The sequence below is a fragment of the Gallus gallus genome, chromosome 7 (genome assembly GCF_016699485.2).
Source record: "Gallus gallus isolate bGalGal1 chromosome 7, bGalGal1.mat.broiler.GRCg7b, whole genome shotgun sequence".
In the NCBI taxonomy this organism is placed as follows: Eukaryota; Metazoa; Chordata; class Aves; order Galliformes; family Phasianidae; genus Gallus; species Gallus gallus.
In genome coordinates, this window is record NC_052538.1 from 29,804,669 (window position 1) to 29,830,097 (window position 25,429).

At 38.6% G+C, this 25,429-nt stretch overlaps 1 protein-coding gene across 3 annotated transcripts in view; it reads right to left on the bottom strand.

The window, feature by feature from the left end:
• The window catches only part of NCKAP5 (NCK associated protein 5), a 441,589-nt gene that overhangs the window by 403,290 nt on the left and 12,870 nt on the right, over positions 1 to 25,429 (bottom strand). For all 3 annotated transcript variants that reach the window (XM_040704243.2, XM_040704245.2, XM_040704244.2), the window contains exon 2: positions 17,861 to 18,698. The gene's annotated coding sequence lies outside the window, so the exon portion shown is untranslated. The remainder of the gene's footprint in view (positions 1 to 17,860; positions 18,699 to 25,429) is intronic.

The window sequence follows — 25,429 nt, forward strand, 5'->3', positions numbered from 1 at the left end:
CTCCTTCCTCAGCACAAACAGGTACTGTTACTGATCCAACTAGGAAGCAAAGCTTGTATTTGTTTTTATACCTTCATTTGCATAAACTGATTTGCTTGAATTTCAAGAAATACATGATCCCACAGAAGTAATATAGGTTTCCTTATTTTCCCAGCTAAAATTAAAGATGTAAAATCACTTTCTGCTTCCAAAGGTCAGCATACTTAGCAGGAGAGTGACTTATATCAGTTGACTCATGTAACAGTAGTGGACTTTGCCAGGTGATAGGATATGCTGAACCCTACTGGATACATGCAAAAGAGAAAAAGGTTTTATTTCTTGAGTATTCCACCCTCTAAATGTACAACAGCAAGATGTTGAGACATTCCACATGCATTCTACAAAGTGAAAATAAACTAACTCTATATTACAGTGCCTCTTCCTATCCACCCTACTTTCTCTATTACTCTTGAGCCATTAAGATAAATAAACAAAACCTGAGAAGGAAAAAGGCTAAGATAGCTGAAACCTCATTACAGCTTGCTTCTAAAAATTCTGCCATTTCAGTTAAATTCCATCAACTTGAACAGGCAAAATAATCTTTTGGAGAAGAACAAACAAATGATCAGCTGTAGTTGTAACTCCCTGTTCGAATGCAAACACCAATAAGAAAACTTGTGTAAAAGATAAATGGGATTGTGCTTGAGTGTGCTACTGAAGTGGAAGAGATAAGAAAACAGGGGAATGGGAAGCTACCATCCTGTACCTGCTCCATAAAGATGACCATATTCTTTTTTGATCTAATGTGAGATTAACACACAAAAACCCCAATATCAAAGTAGCCTGTACCACATTTCCCACAGCAAAGAATGCCTGTAGGCAGCATATCATCTACCCTGCACCTCTGGTAGTCACAACAGAGCTCTTGGAACAACCTTCCATTTGGAGAGGTTCTCTGCCACCCATAGCTGCGCAAACAAGAACGAGAGTGCCTTATAATAGCTGCACTGGATTCTCCCCTCTTGCTCCACATAGGGGAAGGAGGTATATCTACCTCTCACAAGTCAGCCCTGAGTTAAACCTCAATAAAGGAGTGCTGGGACAACAGCTGCAGCCATATCGTGCTCAGGCCGGGGAGCACAGCTGAGAGCTCATCAACCCCACACTTCTGCAGTCACACAGCCTCCTTAGCCTTGCCTATTAACTGTACAGAAACCAGCTTGGCTGTGTAGTCATGACAAAGTATTCAATAGGCGTATCCAATAAACTCTTGCCATATATCACTTCACCAAAACATTTGGAAATAGGTTGCAGTACAATACAATACCAATGAGCTTTGGTTTGGACACTCTTGCCTGGGAAATGCTTTCTTGAAAACAAACGCCACAGTAGACTGACTCACATGGGTCAACTGCATCCTAAAGTCATTTTTCTGACCCACTTTTGTTATATAATGAAGGAAGTTGATTAATAATCCTACTCACATAGGAACAAATTGACCCAATCATCTCCAATAAAGGTTTCTAAGTGCATCAGAGAGCAAGCAGCTAACTCCTCCTGCTGCTCATTGAAAAGTATTTTACATATGGGAGCACATTTGAAGAAGAAATGTCCAATTAAAGGCATCAGTAAGATGCATTTTAATTTCAAAGGAGATAAATTTGGTGTCCTAAACTCTAGAGTATCAGGAGGGGGACTTACTACCAGCTCTGTCATTAACAAGAAGTAGCTCACCTGAAACAGGTGTCCATAAAACAGAAAGATCATGGAAGCAGCTGGGTCACTGAAAAACCAATCATTTTCACATCTGCAAATCTTAAGTGCTGTAGCACAAGAGCAGATATTCAGGATAGCGTTATTCATCATCCTTATCTGCTAATAAGGCAGCTGCCTAGACACTTAGGCAATTTCTGAAAATAGTTTCAACAATTTTCATTAATAGCTACTAGCATTATTACTTTCATTGCTTTCAAAAAAAAAGTACCTTTTAAAAAGCGTTTGTGATTGAGATGTGCATTAAAGCAGCTCTTAAAACAAAGCATTTCTTAGTTTCAATCCAGCCTCCAAAAAATGCTCTCAGCAGACCAGATAAAGTGAATGAGCACATTTAGGCTAACACATAACTTTCCATGCAACTTCAAAAAAGCATGGACTGATAAATAAGGATTGAGAGGGATGGGAGACGGCACATCTTCACCCACAGTTAACAGACAGAGACTTAGAACACTCAAAGCCTTTAATGTAGAAGTATAAAAATCATGTGTAAGCAGTGTGACATGAGGTCTTGGGAAGCAGTAGACTATTGCTAGAAATTCATTGAAAAGCATATGACTTTTGATCTTCCCTTAACAGCCAATCAAATCATCAGCAAAGGCCAAGGATTTGCCATTCTACCTTTTTTCCTTTAGTTTACAAATCTCAGTGTTAACTCACTATGCTAGGAATAAGTAGGCAGGCAAACATAGAACAGCTTCTAAGACACTGCAGTGTTTCTGGCAAATTTCAGTGCTCATCTACATGAGAGTGAGTTGTGAAGGCTGAAGTCACTCCAGAAATGCAACTTGTTAACACCTGATCTATGCAGCGTTCATGAAAATTGTCTGAAGAATTAAAGGAAAATAAGTTCCAGGGAAAGAAAAAAAAAAAAAAAAAAGGCGTGTCTTGCAATTATTTGTGCGGTTCGGCTGCGGTTCTGGGCTCCCCTCCGCTCTCCGGCCCTTTGCTGCCACCTCCCGGGCTGCGGCTCCCAGGCGGGGTCTGCCTGCCCCGCGCTGCCCTGCAGGAACACAAGCAGCAGCAGCAGCAAAACAGTGCCATAAATCCTACTGTAAGTGCTACATGATACAGATCGTGTTATATCACAGTATGAGTCATATCACCACTCCCATGCAGTGGGTCTCAGAAGTGAAGAGAAAGCCTGTTTTGACCATTTTTATATTCTGCAATTTTATTCAGACAGTGCTTGTTTGAGGAGGAGGTGTCCTTTAATATCTGAGACACAACAGCTTTAAAGCAGGCCTATCTTGCATTTCTTGCCTCACTCTCACTTTAAGCACAGCACGAAGGCATGCACAGCCTGTACACCTACACGAGGAGTGCAAGCACACTGCTGGCCAATAGCAGACATCCTCACATTCTGGGTTGGTCAGCACTGCCCCAGGTCATAAGCAAAGGTGGAACATTTAGACACAAGAAAACATGGGATCTAATTCAGATGAGAGAGCAGCACCAAAATCACTGCAGTAGAAATACACTGACAATGAATTGCTTTCTTATTCTCTGTCTGGATTATTTAACAAGTGAAGAATGGGCACTATAGGCTATTTTTCACACAGCCAATGTCTTTTCTCATGCATGCAAATCAACACATAGATTTTATGCCCATTTTTCACTTAGAAGGGAGCTAGAAGGATATAAATTCATCTCAGTCCTTCACGCTTCCCCTGTTCACAACTGGTCATAATTTTCATTTACTGTTTGCACTATCTTTTAAAACTTATCACACTTTGCTTTTCTATCTTGCCACTCCAGCATCTCCCTTTAACACATGAGGAATGGCAGCACTTTTCCAAGAGACTCCCAAAGCAGCTCAGTGAAACAATGGCACAGGTACCCTCAGATGGTCTTGGACTTATAGACCCTGTACCTGGCATACCTCTACATTAGCCCCATGTGATAAACAGAAGCTCCAAAATTGTCAGGGTATGGGATGGGAGACTTGGTCTCAGTTTCTTTTACCTTCATGTGTATCCCAGTCAGTGAAGCAAAGGATTTTCCTCAGCACTACAGAATGGGAAAGAAGTATAAAAAAAAAATCTCCTGTCATGAGTTTGGTACTGAAAGGTCTAAACTAAAAGAAAAAAATATTACAAAGGGCAACAGCACACTAAGAATTTTCTACTGGACTAATTTTCTAGTTTCTAACCGAAAATGTTTATTATAATGAAACCAGAATTCTTTTAGCAGACTATCTGTAAGTATTTCTGATCCAATGACATCAGACATAGTGGTAGCAGTGCTCCCATCAGGCCACTTTTCCATGATGAGTACTTCCAGCCACAACCCATTTCTCCAATGGAACTGCCGCTCCCGCAGTTTGCCTGAGAGATCTCCTGGATAAAGCAGATGGGAGCATATTATTGGCAGGAAACCCAAAATTCCATGCAGGTGCACAGAAGAAAAAGACAAACCATGAATTCCAACTTTATACACTAATTTTACAGAAGAAAAGAATGCATTAAAGTAAGAGGCTCTTTTCCATGCACCTCATTGGTAAAAGAGGAATTCAGAACCAAGTGAATGATCTCTAGAAAAAATTTTAAAGGCACTTTCTGTAAAAAGAAGGGCCTGATGTGTTCCATATTCAGTTGCTGTCAGGGTACAGGTAAAGGGTATGGATACAGCTGTGTCAAAATAGCAATGCTGGAACAAAGGAAGGGCTCTCCACAGAAGTAAAGAGCACCTAGTAGATAAGTCACTGATCTAAACCTGGTGCTTCTGCTGTGGAGCAGCCAGCCTGGAATGTGCATCATGTCATTACAGGTGGAGCAACGACTGACCTTCATGAGATGGCTCTGCTCAGCTTCCCAGTCATCATGATGTGAGCTCAAGTGGCTTTTGGACCCAAGGAACAAAATAGTAATATATAGCAATGGTAGCCCCCACATAGTAAAGGACTGCAGTTATAAGAGCTGCCACACAAGGTCTGCGTCCTTCTCACTATTGTGAAAATTCTTGACATGCAAAGAAATCAATACAGAAGCACTGTAAAAGAAGTGCTAGATGGTTAAGAGCAAAGAGGCAAACTCAAGGGTACTTGTGCTCCTCCTGCAGTTTGCATTCTGTCAGTTTTGTTTGAGACATCCAGAGAAGACAACTGCAAAGTCTGAAGATTCATGCTGATTTCCCTACCAAAGGAAATGGAATTCACTGTGATTGCATTACAAATAAATAAATAAATAATGTAACTGTTTCAAATGCCAGATTTTTTCAAACAGGGGATTTCTGAAATCTCATTCTGAAACCTCATCACAAGAGCTGAGCCAGATCATGGCCAGAGGATCCCTGTAATTTGCCATAAGAAACGGCATGCATCACAATTAATGTATTTCCTACAGATTCATCTGCTAGCAGAAAATTAAACAGAAGCACATCTGTAATGAATGGATCTTTTAACTTATATTGCCCATATTGCCCTTTTGCTGCATCTCAGCTCTCTGGGTACTTGAAGAGCAGTGGGCCAACGTGGCATAGCACAGAGCAAAACAACACGCCCAGAAGTCAGCACAGAGAGTGAGACCTGCCTTAAAACATATCCATAAGGTAGGAAACCTAGACCAGTTAACTTCTCTCTGTAACACTGGCTTTTCTTGCACTTTATTTAGCTAGAATAAAACTAGTTACAACAAAATGTTTTAGAATAACTGGCTTTAGAATAACTGGAGAAGTTCTGAAATTATCATTCAAAGGCTATATAAGTATCTCTCATTTTAAATCAAAATTGACTGTGGTTGATCCTGCTATGAATTAAACATTCAAGTTTAAGTATAGTTCTGATTAAGCATAGTTCAGTACACGCCAACAGGAGGCACTGCTCTTATCCATGCTGTCTTCGAGCTACACAGCAAATGGCTCAAAGCTTCTCCTAAAACTCCCTAACCTTGGATGGAGGCTCCTGAGAGGGAAGCTTTTTTTGAATGCTTTTCAAAAAAAAAAACAACATTTTGTGGAGTGAAGTGTCTTTAGGCACTGTTGGGACTGCATAGCATTTATGTTAAAAAAAATTGCAGTAAGATTAGGAAGAGTTAGATTGACACCTCAATGGGAAAAGCACCCAGAAATTCTGCTTGCTCTCATAGTTGAAATCTACAGAGAAAGACAATCAGCTGGCAAGAGGCACAAGGTGACAGCAAGAAGATTATAACTGATGTAACAGACAGCAGATACAACATACACAGAACTCAGAAGGTCTCCAGGTTTCCAGGGTATAATTTGAAATAATTTTTTTTTAGAAAGCACAGAGGTACTGAGCACTAGAATAAGTATGTCTGTACTGATGACATACCTGCACAATCCTTGCCTCCATCAAAAAAATTGACCATTTTTGATAGTCATAAGCAAGTCTAAGATTTTTCACAGGTACTGACAACATACTTGTCATATATTCCCTTCACAGGGCAAGCGATTACTCATTCTGGCAGAAGACCCTTCCCCTCTTTTGTTTTAGCACAAACTAGAAATGGTTAAAAGCAACAAGCTTTTCTCTGAACTGGAAAAGAACAGAATGGTTCACAGATTCAGAAGCAAATGAAGGTCATTTAAAGAAATGATGGACTTTGATCCAATACCACTTCCTAACTAATACTGCAGACACATTATCAACATATCTGTGTATTTGATGATAAATGTGTGGCTGAGCTTGCAGTCACTACATTTTATGTGTGAACAAGCAAGCGTACCCTACTGCTATTCCAGAGTTAAATATTCAAAAGAAGAAACACAGACTAATGATATATATTTGGCATTAAGAGAGTCTAGATCAAAGACAGATGTCACAGCTGAAGTTATTTCATGTCCTGAAGCATCAGGACAGCCCAAACAGTGCACAATTTTTAGTCATTTACATCCTCCTGCTCTGAGCCTAGATAGACAATAAGAAGTCCTTCTGGTGAGAGGACATTTTAGGAGACAATTTCATACCGTTCTAGTTAATCAGAAATTTTAGAATTCTCTACTAAATGTTTGATTTTTGATATAAAATTTTTAGCATTCCCAATATTCCATAGAAAGTATTTGTATTTTTACATGCTTGCAGTCTTATCAAATGCAGAACCGTACAGAAATTTCACAGACAAGTTTGCAACCAGAGTTATGCCTTGACCATTCAAACCAATGTTTTCAAGTAGCAAAAGATTACAATGGGATGAATGCTCAACATGCCTAGGTTACAACATTAGGGCTGATATCAAATTATGGTAAGATTACTAGGGAAACAAATTCTCCAAGATGTCACAAATGCTGTAGAAAATATTCTCTTCACCATTCATTTGTTGCCCTTCTTGGATATCCGGGAACCACATCCAAATCATGCATACACACGCTTTCTCACACTGGTTTCCTCTGAAGTAGCAACATGCTTTACATGTCCCTGCACATTACAGCCCATTCTTCTAGCACAAAGCAATGTCAGTGCAGCAGACTGCAGAAAACCCACTGTGAAAGCTGTGTGATTGTAGCTAATCTCTTGATTCATTGCACTTCTCAGCCCTTTATTACCAGAGAAAAAGACAAATGGGAAAACATGTAGCTACCCTTCTGTCTCCATAGACTGTTGCAAGAAGTGGCAGATGGACTCCAGAAAAAGGTTCTCCTTCAGAGCAAAGCAGTACAGTGTTGGCAACTCACACTCTGCACTTGGACCTCAGTTTGAAACAAAGAGTTACCTGATTTGAATCAGCATAGTTAGAAAGGTACTATTCTTCTGTGTGCGCCTGCACTAGAAGCTCTTATGTGAGCTATCTACAGGATGTTTTCCTTCCAGAAAGGTAGCACAGGGCACTAGATGGACTCAGCCTGGAATACAGGAAAGTTAGGCTCAAATCCCTATCCAACCACAAGTTCCTGCACTATCTTATAAAATCCATTTAGTTTTTCAGCATCTTGGTTCTGCTATCAGGTAACATCCTGTGGTAGGAGAGGTGTTTATGTACTCAAAACATACATGTGTTGGAATGAGATAGATGTCACAGATATCCAGGTCAAAGAATGTTATACCTCTGACATGCATTTCTGCATATTACAGTCTGCTGTGTTTTTTTCCCTCTCTTCAGATTTTACCAGCAGTAAAGCCTTCTACGTCATTCAGCTCTTCACACTATATAAAGCAGGGTGAAACAAGCTCCCCTTGCAAGGCAGCCTATCCTTCATTCACCCTGCAGAGGCATCCAGTCCTGTCTAAAATATATTTTCCTGGTGAGCAGCTACAGGGTAAAAAGGCTTGGCAAGGAGAGGGTTCCCTTTCATTAGCTTTCACATCCACACACACTGTTCTGACCCAGTACAACTGCCACACAAATGGGAAATAATTGGAAATGCCTTTTTAAAGCCAGCCACGACTGCTGCAACACACCACCTGAACCTTAGTCAAGCTAGGTTCCATTTCTGAATCCTACTTGCCATACAGCTCTGTGCATAAACTCCAAACACTGCACTGACTTGCAAGGTGAAGCAAACAATTGCCCACACAGCCTTTTTGACTGGATTTGTCACTGGTCTATTGCTACAGTCACAACAGGACTGAAACTGTAAGGCTTGATCTGGCCACCACCTATGTGCAAAGGTTTCAACATTTTAGATGAATAAGATGTCAAAAAGTGACAGATACTGTATAGAAAATTAACTGGGGGATATATTGCAGCTTCTTCTCTCATTATCTGATGCATCAAGGATTTGAGTTGGATTCTGGTGCACTCAAGTATAATAGGTATTAGATTTTTATTGTTTTATTAGTGGAGTAATATGCCCTACAAAATATTTTAAGTATCTAAATGGAAAACAAATGTGAATCTTTTTCTCCTCAGAAAGAAAGATTTGCAGTAACACTGATTTCATTTCTTCCCTCTTACTCTTCATAAGTGGTTCCCCAGACTGATTTTCCTTCCCATAAACAGTACAGAGATTTAATGAAAGATACCTGAACAGGAGGTAACGCTTGCATTCACACAGTACTGGAGGACTGTAAACCCAGGACACCTTTGTAACATCTCAAATATCACCAGGACACTTTTAGAAAGAGCAAAATAGAAATAAACAAGAGTCTGTTCAATCATCTAAAACCAAACAGATGCTGCATACAACATCTAGCGTATTCTACTCCTAGCAACTAAAACAACTGTTAGTTTCTACTATAATAGAACAGAAAGCTTCCAAAAACCGTATTTAAGAGCTTATTTAAAAACAAAATATACCCACCAGTATACACAGATCTCTCTAATGGGTTATAGAGAAAAAACTTCAGTTTTTCAAAGTCTTGATCTATAGAATCTATCTGGAAAATCTCTCACTTCTGTGGCTCTGAATTTGATTGGTCACTTCCAAAAGAAATGGCTGAAAGAAAAATCTCAGTGCTGTAAGAAATTCCCAGCTCTGGAGCACAGCCTGCTGGTTCAAAAATGCTTAAATTGCAATAATGAGTGGAGCACTCACCATAAGCTTATATACATACTAAAGTTTTAGAGGTATTTCAACAAAAAGCACATTCCATTCTCTTGCATGATAAGTAGCATGTTCCTTTTAATCTGCTTTAATTAATAACCTTCAGCTAATTTTTAATTTGCCTGTACATTATGACCAATGGGCAGATGATTCATGAACTGATACAGCATTTCAAAAACTCTTTCATCACTAGTCTGCATTCTTAATTATTTTGAAATGTCTATGTTTGTCAAAACTCACAGTGCATTATCTTAGTTTGTATTGCGCCTCAAGGCTTCAGTGAAGTGAGAGTCTATAGAAAGTAAATGGAGTTTTGATGGAGCCTGAGAAATTGTTGTGGATACAACCTCCATCTTCACTTGTTTTGATAGACTTTATATATACCTTTTATATACCTTAAATAAGCAAGATTTTAGTTTACTGACAAGGGATTTTACTGGATGAAATGCAAAAAGAAAAAGAAAAAAAACCACACCCCACACAATACAGAACACCTTTCTAAACAATCAGGAGCAAAAAAATGTATTTTTTTTCAAGCAATACTTTATGGAGCACCCAGGGTTCTGCGTAAAGCAAACAGTTGGGATTGCCCTGCCCTATGCAGCTCAGTACTGAACTTGTGCGACAGAGCCCGGGGCAAGATAGAAGGAACTGAACTTTCATTTGATTCTAATCCCAGCTCTCAATTTTGTGCACACAATTTACATTAAACAAGGATTAGGAAAAGAAAACAAAAACAAATGAACCTCAAAGCAAACACCAGACACAGGAGCTTCCCATTCCTGCCAAGCACCTTGAACACCAGACACTGCAATTACTTTCATCTCTATTTGATCAGCTCTTGGCCTCAGGAACACTGCACAATGACCCACTTTCAAACTGGCCACAAGAGATTTCTCCCTCCATTTATACTCTAATTCTAGGAGGCTCCTTGGTGAGAAAGAAATGGGAATTCACACCCATTTGGGTTGCTGGCAGCTGTACTTAGAGCAGTTGTGGACTCGAGTGCACCAGCTCTCAAAGCATCTGCCTCAGGTGTCATAATCTCCCTAAACAAGGGTAAAGATCTCATATATCGATAGCACTTTTTCTTTTTCTTTTTTTTTTTTTTTTAACATAATTCAAATCTCCCTGCATTCGGCACACACCTGAGATACCAGACTAAATTACACTTCCATTTTGGCATTTGTCCCTAACCCTCTTTCATAACACTTCTCACTCCTACATGCGCAGTAAGCCTCAAGATAACTCCAATGGTCCCATAGCTTAGAAAAGCTGTAAGTTAGTCCTTGAGAGCTCTGACATCCTCGGAGTATGAGACTAGAGGGGGAGAGACCTGCACACATCTATATGTTATCCCCAACCTGAAAATACAAACTTTAAAACTGAGTTTGAACAACACAATGGGCTGCATTTATAAAGATGCATTCTATTTCTGTCTGGCCCCTTTTACATGTAGATGCTAGTAAATAAAATGTTTGAGAGCTATAGATGTATGGATCATGGTAAAAAAATAAAAATAAACAAAACAACCAACAAACCAACAAGGTGCTGTCAATCCCATTACCTCCAGGGCTGCTCATGAGTAACACTCATTTGTTTATTTATTTATACAGTCAAAATGCACGCCAAGTTGCTGTTACAGTCCTATCCCTGTTAAAGTGCAATAAACAATAACAAACAAAAAGGACAAACATGGACTAAAATCTTGATAAGAAAAATAAAATCGTTTTCCATATTGGGATGAATTCAAACAGTTTACCTCACCTCAAGGGCAAGGCAGCTTCTGGATTAGCTCTTCCCCAGTCTGCTACATCCATCTGGAGGCAGAGAGGGAAGGAAGGCACTGAGAGTCCAGATAATGGGGAAACTACAATGGAGGTAATGCAGAGCTAACTGAATGACTGAAATGAGGCCTGAAGTACACACCTGCACTTAACTCAACTGGTCACTAGATGTCACTGTATAATGCGTCAAATACAACAGAGGGAAAAAACAGCAGACAGTAAACCTTACCCATACCACGCAGGAGCTCTCAGCTACAGCTGTGTGCGCTTCTTGTGGAGTGCCAGGACATCTCGAAGCCTTAGTCAAACGGTAAATAAATTCTAGTATCAGAGAGTCGTTAACAGGTTTGGGCATCAAATGCTGCAGGCACCAATTGCAGATGTGACACTTGCTGAAGTTTCAGCATTCTCTATACTGAATGTTAGTGAGAAACGAAGAAACCAGTCAATGGTGTTGTGCCAAACAGCTGAGTTTCACTCTACATTTACAGCATTTTCACCCTGGCCCTTCTGCCCTCCTTCTAAGCACAACAAAAGCCACTCTTGGAATTGGATCATTTAAAATGAGTCAAGACTCTCCCAGCAAGAGCACTTTGTGAGAACCTGCAATGCAGACATTTGTGTCATATGCCCATTAGGGACACTACAGCACTTCGTTTTTTTTTCCTCCTCCTTGAGACAACACTCTGGATAACACCTTGCGCACGCACACAAACCCAACAATCAGAAAACACAGCTTTGTTGCTATCATGTTTACAGTTCTATCTACTGCATTTTAGTCTGAATTGTTAGCCAGAAATGTTAGTTTCTATCTTGATTCTAAATAGAATTCCCATGCTATTCACTAAGTAATAACAAGGATTTTTTTTAATGTGAATCTAGTCCAATGAGAGGAGGCAATATTTTGTTGGTTTTTATTCATTCTAATAAGGCAAAAAGGAAGTTTCTTGTGGTTTTGATTTCCACTTGCAGTAGCGTTGGCTGGTTTGGTGTTTTGTTTCTGTGGCTTTTTTTTTTTTTTAAATTAAAAAAACAGACCTTGACTTTTTTTTCCCATATGAAACAGTCTTCGGTGGATTGCTATAACAGAGAGAAATTCCATCTTCCATAGCCCTAGTCCCCACAGAACTAGGCATTTACCACTGCCTAGTTAGCACTGGACCTGTTTTTCTGCCTTCTTTTCCTTCTAATGAATTTATAACATGCCTTGCTGTACCGCACTATTCAACTTAACCCCTTTCTGTAGAGACCATGAATTACTGTTTATTCTTCCTCATACACCTGTTCTTTCTGTGCTCCCACCTACAGAGGAGGAGGCTCATCTCTGATTTAAAAAAATGCATTTGTTTCTTCATCCCATCTCATGCATCCATCCACAGAACGTAGCAGATGCTGGCTTCTCTGCCAGTCCTTCCTCTTTGCTGAGCATTCTCATCCAGCTGCTCAGAGTTCACAAAAACCCTCCAGCAGCTGCTGTTAGGCAGATCCAACTTCTGCACTCACGGCCACTGATATTCCTTTTTCTGCAGCAAGAAGCAGGAGCAAATCCACACCTGTACTGCAACCAACACTGAAATTCCCACTGGTCTCAAGAAGATTGGGATTTCTTCCAAGCTTATATTAATACAGAAAAGAGGAACTAAGGATTCTATGTCTGAATATAGCTAACTATGTTACTATAAAAAAACTCAAAATTAACTCATCAAAATTAGGTGATTCTTGCACCATGACTGTATTTCAGGCAAGTCTCATGATGTCACAAAACCCACAGTCTATTTCCATGATAAGAGATTCTCATTCTCTATATAAATTCAAATGTAACTTTTAATGATGTGAACATTAATTACTTTTACATTACTATAAAATTTAATGTACGTTTTCTCTATGCTCTTCCCTAGCTCACTTCAAAATACCATTAAAAGTTGCATGAGTTTGCAATTGCTGTACTGAGCAGAACAGTGAGAAAGGTGACATTTTGTCTCTCAAAAATAATGAAATTTGTATCGGAGTAGCATTTTATCTTCAGTGAAATTGAATTTCAACCTATGAACAGAAACTACTGGAAGTCTGCCTGTATATGGACTTCCGGACTGATATCAGAACTTGAAAAAAGAGATGACAACTCTTACAGCATTTCTTTGTTCTTCTCTCTGTGTTATACATATAAAATAAAAGTTTGAATACTAGGCTTGAGAAGACTTCACAGACAATCTGAACTAAAAACCTTTCAGCAGGTTGTGTCTTTGCAATTCATAGGTGTTAAGAGATACCGACTCCAAAATACAAATAAAATCAGCAAGAAGTATATTTGTATCTAATTCATAAAGAAGGAGCTCAGCTGTAAGATTGGAGTGCCTAATTTGAGCAGCACGGTTGGCTCACTTAGTTTTGATGTCAGGACTATTTCTCACCACAGATTGCATATGACTCTGACAGCTGAGGAAACTGGCAGACTAAATTACTTGCTGTTCTTTTGAACTATATGTCACAGCACCCAATGCAGCATAATACACGAAGCACAGACACTTTCACTCCTCAGCTCTGTACATCCATAGAAGCCTGTGAGCAGTTAGCTTTAAGACAAGAACCCTACCTTTTTGCTAGTAACATTTGTCAGACCCTCCAGGCCTAGCACAGCGAGATACACTTTGCTTTAAGTATTTTCAGTAGAATCACTAATGATAAATTAGTTGGTAAAAAAAATTAGGCTGGCAGTATTGGATCCCAGAGTATAAAGTACATATTTTTAAGGGGAGGGTGGAGAAGAAACACAGAACTGTCCACAGGAGAAAACCACAAATTTTATACAGAGGGATCACAGGGGACTGCTTTCATGAGGTCACCGATGCATTTAGTCCCCTGGTACTAAATCAAACATTCTTTAAATGTAAGCATTTCAAGCTTAAGATATTGAAAAAGAATTCATAACCATTTAATTAAATATCTGAAGAAAGAAATATATGCCCAGTGTGGATGATGCAATTGATTTAGTAATGGGAGATTTTAGACATAAGCAGCACAACTGTATTTCCTTCCAAAGCAGAAAACAGAGCAGACTGAAAAAGAATGATTCTGTTACATGCAAAGTCTTCAGTTGAGTTTGTTTTCTGAAGCAAGATATCAGTCCATTGGGGACCAAACACAAGAATTTTCAAGGGTAGATATTTGACAGCAATTTTGTTTAAGAAATCATATAAAATACATTTTGAAACACACATGAAATATGCTATCTGCTGCCAGTAGCATTACGTTACTGGCTACTTAGAACTGGGCTGTCAAGCTTCCCAATGCAAATCCAGAGATGTCTGGAAAAACTAACTTCTCAGATTCTCAGGTTGCCAAGAATGAAGTAGTTTAGCTGGCAAGTTTGCCTTAGAGTTAACCATCTTGGAAAATTTAGGTTTCACTGTCATTATGCCAGCGAATTGTATATATTAAGTAGGAGAAAAGATAAACAGCAATCCTTAAGTATGCACTACTTGTGGTGCCAAAGCATAAGAAAACGAATACTATGAAATTATTCTGTATAACATATAAGCCTGTTGGCCTTATAAGTGTTACAAAGACTGTTCATATGATTACACTTAATCCCTTGGTAACCAAGATATAAAAAGATGATGTATTAATCCTATCTAAATCATCACATCAAGCTTCCCGTTTGAATATATGGCCCAAATTACTATCTTTGAACCCTAGAATAATGTGACATGGTTATGTGTATCTTTATTATGTAAAAAATAAACGTTGTCTGCATAATATAAAATAGGTTTTTGACATAGACACATAAGGTTTAATTTCTGTTAAGAAAACAGTAACTCTTTTCTATCGTTGCTATATAAACAGCCTTGGCATACAAGAAGCTTCCAGTATTACTCTATGTGAAAACTCTTTACAAGTACAAGAGGGAGGTTTTTTTGGTTCAGAATAACTAACACAGCTAAACTTTTAAGAAACATTCCCAAAGGCAATTTAAAGAGATTTTGTTGTTCGCACAAGGCACCGTTACTGTTTAAAGTTAATAGAATAATTTCTAAATTATTTAATAAAGTAGGGAGTAATCACTTGTCTGCTTTGTTGGTGGTATGAATTATACAGGATTCAAACATTCTGGTTCAGAAAAAAAAAACAAATTTGGGTTAAACAAAAAACACACAGCAAAATTCATAGCACAACTTAATGTAAGCACTTTTTCTCAGGCTTCTGTGAGATGCCACTGTCTCAGGGGCAGAGTACTCTGAGGACATTCATGGTTTCAATCTGAATATGAACCCTTGCAAACAGGTAAGAGAGGAAGAGAAGAAAAAAAAGATTTTTAATCTCTTCCTTTCTGTCTGAATACCAAGCCTTTCTAATTTTTTCACATTGCCCTTTAAAAAGGATTGAAGCTGCTACAAGAAGCAGAGCTTATCACTGTGGGTTCAGCCCTGCTCTAATGAAAGGTGATAAGATGCAACATCACACAATCTATGTACATATGGATTACCTGTGCAGATATAAGCGTACAGCAAAGGATTAGGGTTGATCACATACATAAAACTATATGAACTTAATAGATGGTGGGCTTTGTATTCTTCATAAGACCACAGCCCAAGCTTCTTGTTTGTAACATTCAGAGTCCTTATTGAAACTGACCTGCAACCAAAACCTTTGCTGAAAGGCTTAGAAACGTCTGGAGAATATTAATACACATAAAACCTAAATAATTGCATCAAATAAGAGCCTAACTTTAAAACAAACAAAGAATAAATTATTCTGTCCTGTTGTTAAGTGGCAAACAGTACCTTCTCTTTTATTTGTATTTTTAGTTTTCCAGTCAGGATTGCAAATGGAAGAGAAATATTTGTCTTGGATTCATATTTTTAATTAACAACTCTTATTATCTACCACAGCCTATAGCTTCAAGAGATTCATGGCTTCCATAAGAACTTGGTAAACCCACAATGAATCACCCAAATTCAGGTCTTAGTGTAGCAACCTCCTCTTACAGTTTAGCATTTAGCAATTACAAATATGGGAAAGCAAAAAGACAAAAAATAGGATTCTCAGAAGCCAATGGAGAGATCTCTGAGTGACATGGAGATTCTTCCTTCTAGAAGCCATTCTAGCAGCTGATTCTCCCAGCCTAGCCACATCGTAGAAAAGCAAAAAGCGGAGAGTCAAACCTTTTTTTCTCCACTGTTTTCATGAAGATTGTGCACATGAGGGCTGAGTCCATGGCCTTTACTTAACTAGTGATCATGTGAAGTCAAAGTTCTTTCAAGACTTACCTCCTGGAGCTCCTTCTTACTAGTATGGATTGTTGGTCCTGCAGGCCCATGTGATGTGAGGACAATGACAACATCCCCTCAGGCACGCTTGGCAGGATACTGCAGAGAGGAGTTTAGCCTTCAAAGCTAATGTGGCCCAACTCAGGCTTTGGGAAGGATGACATTTCTCTTACCACCTTAGCCACAGACATGCCTGTCTGAGCTCCACCAAATCCACTCCCACCCTCAATCCACCACACATCCCCAACCCTCCTAGCAGCAAACACCAAATGAATCCTCCTGTTTCTGCCATGGTGAGAAGTTTGGCACTCAAAAAGCCTTAGAAGCAGCAGCAGACACTGCTGCCCATCTCTGTGGCAGACACAGGATGTCTGATTCAGTCATGTGGGCTACTTTCGGCCCTGGAACAGCTGCTCCCTGTCTCCTCCAGGGAAGCAGCGGTATGTCAGATGAAAGCATCACACCGGCCACAAGCTGAGTCACACTCACCTAGGAGCATTCCAAGGGCCTTTGCTCTGCTTCCAGAGGAGCTCACAGGCCCCCCCAGCAACTAGTGCTGTATGGCTTCACATGGTATATACTGGGGCCAGCCTCAGCGTGTTCCTTCCCTCCATGCCCCATCAGTACACACTACCAAAGGGGTTGTTAGTGGCTTGTAGATATATGGTAGAACTGGATCAAAAATCCTAATTAACATATTTTTTCCACCCAGCCTATCTTTTCTTGCTTCAGTTAATCCTTTTGTCAGTCACTGCAACAAACTGCCTGCACTGTCTGCAACAGAAACTGCTGTACACGTTTGGCTGAGTAGCTATTATGATTGTTGTTAATATGTTAGTGCTAAAGAAAGTAAAGAAAGCTTGTGCCAAAATTTGTATTTATAAAAGATAATAATAAACAGCTGGCATCCAAGTTATGAATATGGAGAGGAGTGGAAAGTAGCTCCTGAGTCACACACAATTTGCTTGTCACTATAGGGGAGTGGATGTCACTTAATTTCTTTGATTCTATTCCCCACAATAGATACACCCTCACACATACATATTCCTACTTCACTCCTCTTACGATTAAGAACTTTCTTCTAAAGGTTACATTTGGCTGACTTACAATACCAACTTCAGAGATCAGTGTGACATACATGAGAGCTAAGGATTGATCACCATTAGTCACAAGGATCGAGCTTTGGACATTGTAGGGGAGATTAGTTGATTTCAGAGTCCAAGCACCCTTAGAGAAGGCATTCCTTTAAATAAGTCCACTCATGACAAGAACTGCTCACAGTACTAACCATTCCCTGCTTCCCAGACATAAATGCTTCTACAAGAAGGGCCAACTAAGCAGGGACTGAGGTGGAAAATAAATCAATTTTTTTTTTTGTGGAAACTAAGCATTACAACAAAGCATGTATACAAAAATAAAGTGATTAAAAACTCAAAGTAAAATCTTAACCTGTAATAATTTGCCAAGCAGAACTTTGCTCTTCCACTCCCCAAAAAAGGGACAAGCAGAAAGATACCACATAGCTCATTTAGAGACATCTGCTGTTGTGTATAGTACAAGACATTATTCAGAGACTACCTGGAACTCCAAGGTGTACAGCTATGTATTACTTACCCCAACTTACTCAGAAGTTGTAGCATTATAAGTACACATTTTTCTGCCAAGTTGAGCCACAGGCATCGCAGTACTCAGATGTGTGAACCAATTTTAGGTACAGAAGTTTTCTCCAAGGACTTCTGACCGGTGATTTATCATCAGTAAATGTTGTGGTGAAAATATTCCAATCCTCTCTGAATCAATTTCTGTTTTGGAGTCTTGATAAGTCAACTGATAGAAGTATTTTGTAATAACACTTTCTAGTAATTGGTACTCAAAGCTTACTTTTTTCCAGGCTGCTCCTTTGATAGTCTGTAACGCCATAGACTGTCTTTGAAAAGTGAATAATAATAGAGAGCTTAAAAGAGACTGGTAAAATTTATGAAGTCGTAAAACTGTACTTGATTCCTTCTTCAATCTGTTTTCTGAAAGCATGCTGAATTTTAATGGCAAAGATATCTTAGGGCATTGAATGAAAGATTCTTTTTCCTCTCTAGCCAAAGTTTCGACCGGTCGATCCTCATTGATACTTCATTACCTTCAGGACAACAGGATGTCTAAAATTTTTCCCAAGTCTCTTATCAACAGTATTCTGTGACATTTGGCCCAAAAATCATGTACCTACTCCTTTTCCTTCTCAAGTTTCCTTTTCAGATGTATTGGGGAAATCATTTCTATATGGAGCTACAGTCACTGTGATCTAGAAGGTAAACCAAGATACATTTTTGCAGATAGAGATTCTATTCTTCCATTCATTTCCTGTTCATGGTAGTTGCACATAGAAACTTCCCATAAATTGAGTCCACTTCTCTTCCTCTTTTCCTGAGCGTGACCAAGTTGTGAGTAATTGATGCTCCTGAAAAGAAAAATATTTATCTTAATTATGATGCACAGTTTCAGATTCCACAAGCCCATTAACTCAGAATAAAGTACTATGCATTCTGTCTTCTCAGCATCTGCTCAGTGACATTTTACCAGGAGTGTGGCAGATAAGAAACAGGGACTAGAGAGTTTTATAAACCAGAGTAGTAACACTAATCTTGTTCTTCCCTACCCATCCCCATAGCCCACTTTTCCAGCCACAACATCCTTTTCTAGACACAGCTATAATGACTCTCAGAGGTGACATTTTACATATATTCAAAATGAAAATACAGGTATTAGAATACACTCGAGATTTTAAATAAGTAAATAAGATGAAAAGAAAAAACAAAGAAATTTAAGCATTCTCTCACTAAGGTAGTTTCTGTAGACAACAGATGGCCTTGCTACTTTTAGAGCTCTCAGAAATTGTTTGCTCTGTTTTCTGTTTGTTACAAGGGGAAAACAAACAAACTGGAAATAGTTGCAAAAGACCATATTCAGAAGGCTTTACGCCAATCCTACATAAACCAGCATGCCTGATATAACTGAAAACAACTTCTATAGTTGTGAGAGGGTATAAATATTACAGGACATGTGCAAGTACACGAGTTCTGCTTCCAAATTAGAAACAACAAGAAAAGGTCTGATGTTATCACCCCTGTGTATTTCATGATGCTAATCAGTGACAGCCTACAGGTGCTGAGGCCACAGATGCTTTGATAAGTCAAAAAAAATTGCAGCAAAATCAACTTTTTGGAGGCATGTGGTTAGGCCTCTTCAAAAAAAAAAAAACAGTGAAAAAGCACAAAACTTATCAGATTAACAACATCTAGTTAAACATGTAGCTATGTAAACTAAAGCAAGAGCTCTTTAAGTGGGAATTTGGAGAGGTGCTATGGTCAATTGAGTAGTTAACGTCGTGCTCTTGTTTCAGCTATGCTCGTGTTCTGCTTTAGGAAAAAAAAATCTTTACACCATCACTGTCTCAAACTGTAAACACTTGATAGCCAGGTGATCAATTTTTAACATCACTTCTCACCCCAGTCAAATCCAGGCATATCTGGTAATTGCTGGCACATTCATAGTAGTTCCTTGAAATTATCACTAAAAGAATTTGGAAAAAAAAAAAATAGGCATAAATGGCAGTAAAACAAAGCATTTCAGCCATGCATCCTCCATCTGCTGCCTCCATTTATGGATAATAGTGCAATTTGCAGACAATAGTAACAAAACTTTTCTCTAGGGATTTATTTATATCCCTGTATTTCCTGGATTACAGCTTGTATTTTCTAGTGTAATAAGTGCCCCAGAGAAACACTAAGTGCAGCAACTAAAAGGGAAGCTCATTTTCCTGCCCAAGTAATCTCTGCCTCCTAAGCCATCAGTAGAAGGGATGCCTTAATACTAAACAGTACTGTGAACTGAACCTACCCTTCCAGAGCCACCACTACTACTGACAGTAGAACTGCAGTCTTGTTTACTCAGATAGGAATACTTCAGCAACTCACATGGAATATGGACTTGATGATGTCCTGTGCTTCTTGTAGATTATTAATCTCCCATTGTCATGTACCCTAGATTACAAGTCCCTGCTGCCTAAGCTGAATAATAAGGTACTCGGAGCAGCAACTGAAAGGAATAGAAACAACCAAACAGAACTGACACGAGAGCTTTTATCTTCTTTTGTTCTTATTTTACCCTGTGCTTTTAACATCCATCAGGCCACAAAATGAATGACAGGAATTAAATAATTTGGCTGCCAGATTATGTCAGTGGCAGTTTTTGGCCACTCAACTCAAGAGATCATGACATGAGCAAGTGATTCAGATTATGCAGGGCCAGTGCACATCTCTCTGTATTACCTGCTCTCAGATATAAGAAAGATTCGAAAAGACAGAGAACTCATCTAAGCGTCTGCTAAACAATGAACGTAAACAGAGCCAATACATGGGAACTTTGTCTAACATACCTAACCTAAAAGGAACAGGAATTCTGCAGATGATCTGTTTGAAAACACCCAACATGTTTGCACCTGCCTACCATTTTCTTAATTCCTGTAAAATGAAGATACATTGCCAACAGGACATATGACATCTTGAAGCACTGAAATTCAAATTTCAACACTACCATATTGTCTTCAGAATCCTGAAGCTATGATTTCAATTTGCTCATTGTTACAGTGAAATCCCCTTGTTTCTTTGTTGCATATATGTTGCATACATTTTCTCATTTGACTAAAAGGTGGTTGAGAAACAGAGTCTGCACAGAGCTTAGCACAATGAAATATTTATCTCCAAATGCAGATTCCAGGCTTTATTACGATATGAATAATATATGTAACTTGAGTTATGACCTCCCAGAGACCTGTTCACAAGTCAATTTTTATATCTGTTTAGCAGTGTGTTTCATGATTACAGCCACTGTTTGTATTTTTTTTAATTTACAATAAAGCTTGTATTTTAAATAACTTCACCTGTCTATATAAGCGTTCTTTCACCCCTTGCAAAAGTACACCACTTTCCTAAACTAAACTACTTATTAAAAACATATATATTAGGAAATATATATTAGGAAAACCTCTCTCAACTCAAAGTTGCCATTAGCAACTTAACCTAATGAGCAAGTTAACCCAACGGGTGACAAGTCACTGACACCCCTAAGTCCAACTTCACATCTTTTGCTGTGCATCTCTGTCTCTGTTAGACTGAAAATGGCAAAATGTGCAGGAAAAGAAAAAAAAGAAAAGAAAAGGAAAAATGAGAAATGACATAGTGTTTAAACTTATTGTTTAGGGTAAAAGTTTCCATAGGGCACACTTCCCAGCAGTGGAAAACAGAATGCTGAGCCTGCCACTTCTTAGACTTCTGAGAGATGAGTGTTTTCATTACAGATAAAATGTTGACAGCATGACAGCATTCCATGAAACAGTAAAAATACCTTCCCTACAGCTGGTAGTGTGCATACCTGCTTCTGGTCATCAGAAGATGCTATTAAATGGACTTCACATATTAATGAATTCATTCCCTGCTTTAGACAGCTATGTCACAGAGCGCCTTCATAGCCTGATTAAAGAACTTCCCCAAAACCAGCAGGGGAGAAAGGAATTTAGCCAGTATTTTTCCTGGAAGAACATTGCAGAACCTCAAACCTCTAACATTTAGATGTTTCTGATTTCCTGCCCAAAGGCAACTGTGACCCAATTTATTCTCACATTTAATTATTGGGGGGGGGGGTTGTTTTCCCTCCCTGCTATTTTTCAACAGATACATCTTTATTAACTTATTTCCTCTAAGACTTTGCTTTGTTAGGCTAAACAAAGATATAATATTCCTTCTTTCTTAGGATAAAAAGATTTCATCCTAGACTGCTTGCCCTTGTAGTTTTTTCTGTCTTATATTCCAGCATTAATTCACCTTTTTTAAACAAAAGCAATTGTATACAGAGAGAACAGTATACAGTATCCATATCTTGTAGGAAAAATACATGAGTCCTCATTCCTACCCACCCAACTTGGAAGATACTTCTTTTCGTGGCTGCTTCACATGGTCAGCTCAGTCATTTTGTTACTAGTAATTGAGTCTCCCCTGTTACTGTCATTGTGAACAGGTAACCTCCCAGTTTAGAGCAGACATCCTTGTTCTATCTGATACAGATATTGTGTTCTATATCACTAAATTGACAGTTTTCACAGGTAAGGTAGAATAACTCTTCTCATACATTCATACATTCCCTTTGGCAAATGCAATCTTTTCTATCTTTGAGGCATCGTTTTACCATCTATTTATTAGCAAGAATATGAAATATATATATATATTTAACATCTCAACTGAGGAGTCTTTGTTATTCCTTCTCCAGAAGCATAACCTCCCAGTAGTAATAATTGTGGTCCTCTCAGCCACCTCCCAAGTATGTTTATAATTCCCACATTAGTACCAATTTTAATATTATCTAACAGGTAAGTTTATATTATGCTAACATGCTTTTCTTTCTCAAGCTTCTTCCAGGTCTGCAGCAATGGCATTCATACACTTTTCTTATTATACAGTAATATTGCTTTTCTCATAAGATAGTGCCAGAACCCGAACCACAAAAATGCCAGTTTTCTTCACAATAAGAGAACTGCTGAAAATGACTGTAAGATGATAATTTTCCACCCAGACTGAGAAGAAAGCAGTGTTTAGATCTGCTCTCCTCAGCACTGCAGATTTCTTTGAAGCTGTGACTGTTTCCTGGAAGCTACTTCCTTTCTCCTTGGTAACCACACATCCTGCCCCAAAGAGACAACTGCAGGAAAACAGTAACTCCGACCACCCAGATCATGCTGTCACTAAGCTCTTCTTGTAAATATAGTGATATTGAGTAGAGAGTTTCAGATATCTTATAAAGGTATACTATATGAATAGATACTTATGCACAGAGGACAGCATTAAAAAGGGAGGCTTTTTGTAGAAGTACTTAAAAATTGAAACCTAAACAATCCAAATTTGTAAACATGAACTGTCAACACTTCAATGACAGTTTGGACCATCTCTCTTGTTAACAGAGCTGGAAATGGGTTTGCACTGCTTGATTTTTCTATTTTCTTTCACTTTCATAAAAAATACTTCACAGCATGTAAAATCGAATAGTATATATTCAAGCAACATATTCACTCGTTCTCTAATTGATATTTTCAGGTTCATGATGGTCTGAACTGCACATACACCCTTAACTCAACAAAGAGCACTAAAACAATGTGTTTGTTGAGATAATGAAGCAGGAACAAGACGGCACTACTGCTGTAGATGATTTCACATTTAAAGCAGTTAATTAGATGCCTTTTGGCAAGTTATTTATACAGCTGTTTAAGTCAATTGAGAGTTCAAGGAATTGTTTCCTGTGGCTTCTAATGGAATTCTACATGTCATCATTTGACTTCTATTGTCATTGGTTGCATCAGACACCTGGGGAGAAAAAAAAACTCTTCTCACCGAAGTCAGGGAAGAAAAAGCAACACTAAGGGAGCAAACCTTCCACAAAGAGGGCATAGGCAGAAAGAAAGGAGGACTCATTCATTTTTCACAGGGCAGTATCATTTTCCTATGTGAATATACATACAGAGCTCAATTATTCATGCAAACATTCACACTAAGGTCAATGGTAGTACAGTGAGTAGGATGTGTAATAGCACTTCCTTGAAGCCAACAAGCAACTCTGCTGCATTAGATAGTTTAAGACATGTCAAAAGATCTTCTGGCTTTCGCTGTCTAATCTATGAAAAACTAAGGTAAGAGGAAGAGAGGAACAAAGGCATTGTGCAGGTAACACCCATGTGAGAAGAACGCCTAAAAGAAAGGATTTCAAGTACATGAATATTACTTTCTCACTGCACAGATATGTCTGCTTTTTGCTGGGCCAAGTTCAAACTAATTTAACAAAGGTCACATATATAGCTTCAGGTCAAGAGGTTAGCATCATATTGCATTATTCTAGAATCCAAGCTACATCAGTATTCAGCCCCATACAAGCACTCCTGTTATCACAAATCCAAGCAAAAATGCACTATGAACATTTACTTCCATAACAGTGGTTTTATTGGATTGAGGTAATGTAATAAAAAAAGATTAATAAAGAGATACAGTAATATATGAAAAGACTTTTTTGGTATGTAAAAACCTAGAAAGAATAGAAGCAATCAGGACAGATCCCTTGATGGTGTCTGATAGATATTATTCAAACATTTATATCATTTATAATGTGTAAAAACATTCATTTTAAAATAAATATTGTAGAACTGCCTCATTTAATACAACTTCAAATGTACATGCTTGTAAGGAAAATCATAATATTCTTTATGTCAGAATAGAGCTATCTTATTTTTTTTCCTCTTAATCATGCCAAATACGTGCCAGAACAAGTTGAAATCAAATCCTCCATCTTAAGCATCATTTCTGTTACATAAGCTTTCCCGGAACATGCAATTGCATGTTCTGTTTATGAAGTCAGTGAAGCTGTGGTTGGACAGGACAAGACAAAGTACAAACTATTTGACTGAAGCAACTGAAGTGCAAAAGGAAATGAACTGTCACATCAACAGGGGGTATCTGGTGGAAATCTCTTGTGATAAATTGGAACACTTTTGGCTTTCTGAAAAGTGAGTAACGCTAAAGTGCTAAAAAAGAATCACTTCTCACCAGTATTTGCATCTGCAATGCTTTTTTCAGACATTTATTCTTGTTGTTGAAGACTCCATTTTTTCCCCATTTTTCAAAAATCCATAAAATCCATTTTTCAAACTCTTAAGAAATGTGATATCATGCAATACCTGATGCTAGATTAATTCTGCTCTGTTTACAGTTAAAATCAATAACTTCAAAAGTAAAATCAGGTATAACAACGATGAACTTTTTGTTTGTTTAATTTGCTGGATATTCCCCAGGGTTGGAAGGGACCTCAATGATCATGAAGTTCCAACACCACCCACCACAGGCAGGGCCACCAACTTCCCCATTTAATACTAGACCAGGCAGCCCAGGGCCCCATCCAACCTGGCCTTGAACACCTTCAGGTATGGGCCATCCACAGCCCCTCTGGGCAGCTGTTCCAGCACCTCACCATTCTCATAGTGAAGAACTTCCCCCTGACACCTAACCTAAATGAGAAATAATACACCCAAGAAAAGTATGGAGCATTTTGCTTTTGCTGAGAGTGGGAGACTTGCACAAAATATATATTTTTTTTATC